The sequence below is a fragment of the Octopus bimaculoides genome, chromosome 19 (assembly GCF_001194135.2).
Source record: "Octopus bimaculoides isolate UCB-OBI-ISO-001 chromosome 19, ASM119413v2, whole genome shotgun sequence".
Classification (NCBI taxonomy): Eukaryota; Metazoa; Mollusca; class Cephalopoda; order Octopoda; family Octopodidae; genus Octopus; species Octopus bimaculoides.
The window spans coordinates 23,085,201-23,092,821 of NC_068999.1; the positions used below are offsets into that span (position 1 = coordinate 23,085,201).

General features: G+C 37.0%; 2 protein-coding genes across 2 annotated transcripts in view; one reads left to right on the top strand and one right to left on the bottom strand.

The window, feature by feature from the left end:
- Positions 1–7,621, top strand: part of LOC106871644 (calcium and integrin-binding protein 1) — a 443,076-nt gene that overhangs the window by 380,827 nt on the left and 54,628 nt on the right. The gene's annotated exons all lie outside the window — the stretch shown is intronic.
- Positions 1–7,621, bottom strand: part of LOC106871649 (homeobox protein 4) — an 88,263-nt gene that overhangs the window by 64,445 nt on the left and 16,197 nt on the right. The window lies entirely within an intron of this gene.

Below are 7,621 nucleotides of genomic sequence, written 5' to 3' on the forward strand. Positions count from 1 at the left end.
TGAATAAGGTTTGTTTAAGGATGTTGAGCAAAACACCCATGTTTCCAAAGGTGAATTATTCAAACCCCAAAGAATTCCTCTCAACAGATGGCTATGATGCTCCCCCACTACTTCTGCTCATGATCAGAGATGCACATATCATCAGCCACCAAGGGACATGCTCAACTGGTTACGGTCAAACAACTGACAAGCAAATCTGTGGTATTAAGCAGAATATTTGCTGTAGCCCATCTTTTATACCAAGACAAAACAATGTACATAACACTTCCAATCAATTAAGATCAGAAACCATGACAGCCACTGCCTGGTACTGCAACCAGGCATTTTATTTTATTATTATTATTATTATTATTATTATTATTATTATTATTATTATTACTGAACTGTTTAGTGTATCTTGAAATTTATTACTCTAACTTGCATCAGTTGAGTCTTTCTCAGTAACTAAACATTATGATAAGAAATTATGTACACAGTAACACTGAATTGTCATTTATAATAGTTAATAGCAGTGATCACTCAGTGTAATAGCCTCACTCAGTAATCATCCTTCATTTTATTTTTTACTTCTTTCAGTCATTAGACTGTGGCCATGCTGGGGAACTCCTTTGAAGAATTTTTAGTCGAATGAATCAACCACAGTACCCAAATTTTTTTAAGCTTGGTACTCATTCTATCAGCCTCTTTTGCTGAACTGCCAAGTTACAGGGATGTAAACACACCAGCACTGGCTGTGAGAATGAACACCATCAAGACACACACACACACACACACACACACACACACAACACACACATGCACATATATACATATGTGTATGTACATATATGTGTGTATATGTGTATATACATACATACATACATATATATATATATATATAAAGTTGACAATATACTACAACTTTGTCGCTCCACTACTGCTTAAATCTCTCTGAGAGATTTAGAAATATTATATTTCTAATATATATATATATATATATATATATATATATATATATATATCATCATCATCGTCATCGTTTAACGTCCGTTTTCCATGGTAGCATGGGTTGGACGATTTGACTGAGGTCTGGTGAAACCAGATGTCTACACCAGGCTCCAATCTGATTTGGCAGAGTTTCTACAGCTGGATGCCCTTCCTAATGCCAACCACTCAGAGAGTGTAGTGGGTGCTTTTCATGTGCCACCGGCACAAAGGCCAATCAGGCGGTACTGGCAACACACATACATATGCAGTAATTTAAAACATGAAAGAGGCAGGCTTTTGTTAGAGGTCTACTAAACTCTAAGTTTCATGGAGCTGAATCAAACTATTTTAAATACATTTAACCCCTACTAAATGTGTTGAGTACCCTTCTCTTTTGTTTGTCCACTCATCATCATCATCATCATCATCATTTAATGTCTACTTTCAATACTGGCATGTGTTAGACAGTTTGACTGAGGACTGGCTAGCCAAGAGGCTGCACCAGGCTCCAATCTGATCTGGTAAGGTTTCCACAGCTGGATGCCCTTTCAAATACCAACCACTCTGAGAGTGTAGTGGGTGTTTTTTACGTGTCACCAGCATGAGGGCCAGTCAGGCAGCTCTGGTATTGACCATGCTCGAATGGTCCTTTTTACTTGCCACCAGCATGAGAGCCAGTCAGGTGGCACTGGCATCAACCATGCTTGAATGGTGCTATTTATGTGCCACCAGCACAGGAGCCAGCCAGGTGGCACTATGTATGTAATGGACTTCTTTCAGTTTTCATCAACCAAATCCACTCACAAGGCTTTGGTCAGCCTAAGGCTATAGTAGAAGACACTTGCCCAAAGTACAACGCAGTGGGACTGAACCTAGAACCATGTGGTTGGGAAGCAAGCTTCTTACCATGCAACCACATCCTATAAAGAGTTGGCGCAAATATGAGATTATTTTGTTATTGCTAATGTTTAGCTCTATATCACTAAGTGACCTATGATTCAAGTTATTCCAGCTGTGACTGGGCTTTTTTGCTCTTGTTTATCTACGACTATCCTTCTTCAAGAAAGGATAATCTAGGATTATCCTTTTTCAAAAAAGGATCATCTAAGATTATCCTTTTTCAAAAGATTGTAGATTGTGTGTGATTTGAGGGAAATTAGCTTTTCTTTCAAGCATGTTGAGAGACCATATACAAGCTCACTTGTGGGTCCATTAATGGGAATTATGGGTAAAATACTATATATGCTTGGGGGAGGGATGTTGTGTGTGTGTGTGTGTGCATTTATATGTCAGCATAAATAATGCTGTTGTCAAGAAGCTGAACTTCCTGAAAGAGATAACAAAGAACTGCAACATATGGCAAGACACTTTACTAGAGGAAATCTGTCTAACCCATGCAAGCATGGATAAGCAAATAGATAAATGATGATGATCTTTATATTTTATCTTTTACTTGTTTCAGTCATTAGGCTGCAGCCGTGCTGGGGCACCACCTTGAAGAATTTTTACTCAAATGAATCAATCCCAGTACTTAATTTTGTTAAGCCTGGTACATGTTCTATTGGTCGCTTTTGCCGAACCACTACGTTACAGGGATGTAAACACACCAACACCAGTTGTCAAACGGTGGTGCGGGACAGACATACACACACACACACACACACACACACATTCATATATACAATGAGCTTCTTTCAGTTTCCATCTACCGAATCCACTCACAAGGCTTTGATCGGCCTGAGGCTATAGTAGAAGACACTCGCCCAAGGTGCCACGTAGTAGTACTATACCTGGAACCATGTAATTGGGAAGCAAGCTTCTTACCACACTACCATGCTTGCACCAGCATGATGATGATGATGACAATGATGATGATGACAATGATGATGCAGAAGCGGAAGTGGTGGAGGAGAAGCACAATGAAATAAGAATGACAACAATAACATATAAATATAAATGGTATATTAAAAAATATACTGGTGTAAATTAATATTTTTATTCATTGTACAATAATAATTTCATATCTATAGTTTGACTTGTTAAGTACTCTCTTAACGAGTTGAGTCCATGAGCTCATTTGTGGTTGTTGTCTGGTCATTCTAGTTTATTTATATTACAAATGTTGGCATAGCTGTAAGGTAAGAGCTATGCTTCCCAACCACATGTTTCAGGATTCAGTCCCACAGCATGGTGCTTTGAACAAATATCTTCTACTATAGCCTTGGGATCAAAGCCTGTGAATAGATTTGGTAGGTGGAAAGTGAAAGAAGCTTATGTGTGTGTGCATGTCTAAGTGTTTGTCTTTGTCTGCATTCCGCCCCCTCACCTTGCTTGACAACTGGTGTTGGTTTGTTCATGTCCTTATAATTCAGCAGTTCAGCAAAATACAACAATAGAATAAGTATTGGACTTCAAAAAGTACTGAAGTCAATTTGTTGAACTAAACCCTTTAAGGCAGTACCCCAGCATGGCCACAGTCCAATGATTGAAACAAGTAAAAGGTAAAGGATAATGCTCTTAAAGGAAGGTTAGAAGTTCTAATATAATTTACCCTCTCAGCTACAAATATAAGCTTATGCCTACACAAGAGGAACAGAAATATTTCTGTTGCCTGCTTTTAACTAAGATAAAACTCCAACATCTTTACTAATAGATCGAGTGAGCAAGCAAGAGTTAAAATATACACAATGCTGCATATATCTTTGTATACACAGCACAGCTTTTCTAAGGAATAGGCACTGTCAGTGCTTTATGTCATTGATCAGTACTTCTAAGACCTCATTTAGATGGTTGAGGCTCTCTTAGTTTAGAACTCCAGAACAGTCAACAGATATTCTTTTACTTCTTTCAGTCATTTGACTGCAGCCATGCTGGAGCACCGCCTTAATGGGTTGAAGAAATCAACCCCAGGACTTATCCTTTGTAAATCTAGTACTTATTTTATCAGCCTCTTTTGTCAAACTGCTAAGTTATGGGGAAGTAAAACACACCAACATTGGTTGTCAACCAATGGTGGGGTGAGGGACAAATACAGGCATAAAGACACACAAACATAAATATATATGTATATATACTCATATATATATGATGGGCTTCTTTCAGTTTCTGTCTACCAAAATCCACTCAAAAGGCTTTGGTCAGCCTGAGGCTATAGTACAAGACACTTGCCCCAATTGGCCATGCAGTGGAACTGAACTCAGAACCATGTGGTTGGGAAGCAAGCTTCTTACCACACTGCCATGCTGGCATCTATGTTGATATATTGTTTCATTTTTTTTTTCATGTAGCCACAAGATTTATTTTGAACGGTACATTATGTTAAAACATTCATGCCTCTTTTTATAGAGCATTAATGATATAAATAAAATAGAATGAGCTCATGGACTCTACTCATTAAGAGGAGAATCTAATGAGTCAAAATGAATATTAAACTGTTACCATACAGCAAATGAAAATATTAATTTACACCAGTATATTTTGTGAAATTCTATTTTTATTTTTATATCTTCATTATTGTCATCATCATTGTCGTCATTATCATCATCATCGTCATCAGTTGGTATGTTTCGTTTTCCATGTTTGCTTCAGTTAAGCATGTCTTGCCATGTGTTGCTGTCCTTTGTCATTTCATTTGTGAAGTTGTCGTTTCACATGAACAATGCACACACACACACACACACATAAATGCGTGTGTATATGAATGTATAATATTTAATTCAGTTGCATCAGTTTCTTGCTATTCTGGAGTTTTTCCTGAGTGCTCATGAGATCTGTGGTTTTATCTCCCTTAGATTAGTCACCTACCATTACAGGAACACTCTAGTTTAAAAGAACACATTCAGATCACTAATAGTAAGAGACCATTACTGTGTATGCATTACTGTGGACATATCTTATCTCACGCTGAATTCTCTTTCGATTTATTAACCAATATCATCAGCCTTCATTATACCACATGGGTGGACTGGCAATCAAAGTTCTCAATCTATTAAGTAAAATCAATATGATAAAAAGTGAAGGTCTCCAATACAAAAATGACTTCCCAGTGTGTTTACAAGCCTAGGGAAATTGAGGCATGTATACAAAATTCACTTGGATGAAACAGCTCAACCTTTCTCACTTGCTGCCCCAAGACGACTACCACTTCCCATGAAGAAGAAAGTCTAGCAAGAGTTAAAGCAATTGGAAAAAGAGAAACTTATCCATCCAGTGAAGTCCCCAACAGACTGGTGTGTATCCAAAGAAGGAATCCAAGTAAATACTGAGAAAGTAAAAGCAATAAAGGCGTTCTGGGATATTTCAAATGTTTTTGGCTTTTTACACCTTACCAGTAACCCCCCATTATTCACAAGGAAACGAAGAAGCTGAATGTACGATTTAGGCAGTTAAAAACCTTCTAAAAGAAAGCAAATCATCCATATATCGCACTGCTTAATTATCACAGTACTCCACTACAACATGACAAGAGTCCTGCAGAGTTGTTGATGAATAGGAAACTCAGGACTCGCATTCCAACAATTTCTTATAAAAATTTATCCTGCCAAGAAAATGTTGAGCAACACAGAAATGCAGACTCTCAGCTCAAATTGAAACAAAAGTCAATTTCGACAAACGTCATTGAGCTAGAGAGCATGCATCTTTTACTGAAGGACAACCAGGTGAAGAGACCTAAAACCAGTCCAGCCAAAGTGGTGCAAACTCTATCACCAAGGTCAGTTCTTGTCGAGACAGATTCAGGACATCTCGACAAACAAGTTGACCAACCAGAGACCCAGTTCACTGCACACAGAGATGTCCCACCTGCCAACTCAGGAGGTCCAAACCAGCAGTGTACACCAGAAGTGGTCAGAGAATTCGACCACCAAAGAAACTGTTGTTATGAACTCATAACCTGAAAGAAGGATGTGGTGGTATCTCCCTTAGATTAGTCACCTACCATTATGGGAACTCTCTAGTTTAAAAGAACACATTTGGATCCCTAATAGTAAGAGGCCATTACTGTGTATGCTTTGCTAATAAATGGACATATCTTATGTCATGCTGAATTCTCTTTCTATTTATTAACCAATTTCGTCAACCTTCATTATACCACAAGATCATCAGGCAATTTATAATTTGCCTGATGATCCTATGAATGTTCAGGCAAAACTTCAGAGCAGCAAGTGTCTGATTCAAGCAAAATATAAATATAATATTATTACTCCCTACTATGATGTTTTTTATGACACCCAACACAAATGGTTTGCACACACATACACAAATGTGAAGAAAGAAAGAAAGAAAGAAAGAAAGATAGATAGATAGATAGATAGATAGATAAATAGAGTTATATATGTATGAGAGTGCATGGCTTTGTGGTTAGGGTGTTGCACTTATGATTGCAAGATTATGATTTCAATTCCTGGACTGGGTGGTGCATTGCGTTCTTGAACAAAACACTTTATCTTGTGTTGCTCTATAATCACTTTGACACTTGATATGTTGCTACCCTGATTTCTACGCTTTTGAAACACTCACTGCAACTATTAATTAGATCACTCAGGTAAGAAAAGTCATTAGAAATCTCTGCAGAGCCTCTGAAATTTTGCAAGCTGTTATTTCACAGGTACTCCTTGACCAGCTATTTTTGTACCTTTGTCTATTTCCTCATTCAACCTGTCCGTGATCTCACTTTCCCTCTTCAGTACCTACAGATTATATTCAATACCCCACATGAAATTTCTATCTTGTCTTCTTTCCTTCTTTTGTCTTTGCTATTACTTTGAAGCCTTTTGAAGGTGTTGCTTCCATGCGAAATCTTTTTTCTAAATCTTTTATAGATTCAGCTATGAGAACTAGGTTATTGTCATACTAATGTTCCCATGGATAGCCAGTCTTTAATTTTTATAGACACAGAGAACTATAATGAAGAAATAAGCACTAGTTACAAATTATACATATTTAATTTCATGATGTATTAATGTAAAAGTTTATGTGTAACATGCTACCATGTATAATATACATCTTGATATTCAGATATAAAATGTCTTAGATACCCCTATAATACCATATACAAATGCAATATTGTGTAACTGTTACAAGGGATATTAGTCTACTATAAGCCAATATATTAATTTCTAATGTCATTTTATATAAAATTACTCTATATACAATAATAAAGTTTTGCCTTGTTCACTTATAATGAAAAGGTAGCAGTAGTACCAATAATTTTTGGAGCCCTGGGAACAGCGAGCAAAAATCTCGAGAAGTACGTGGAACAAATAGGGGCTGCAATAAGGGTGGAGCACTTGCAGAAAACAGCACTGCTTAGAACTGCTCAAATACTCCGGAAGGTGCTGAAAAAATAAGAGGTGAACAGCTGACACTGTAGTACATCTCCAGTGTTAGAAGCTGTGCAAAGGCAATAATAATAATAATAATAATAATAATAATAATAATAATAATAATAATAATAATAATAATAGTAGTAGTAGTAGTACTAGGCAGTGGCTCTCATGGCTTCTGATCTTAATTGATTGGAAGTGTTATCATTTACATTGTTTTGTCTTGGTATAAAAAGATGGGCTACAGCAAATATTCTGCTTAATACCACAGATTTGCTTGTCAGTTGTTTGACCGTAACCAGTTGAGCATGTCCCTTGGTGGCTGACAATAT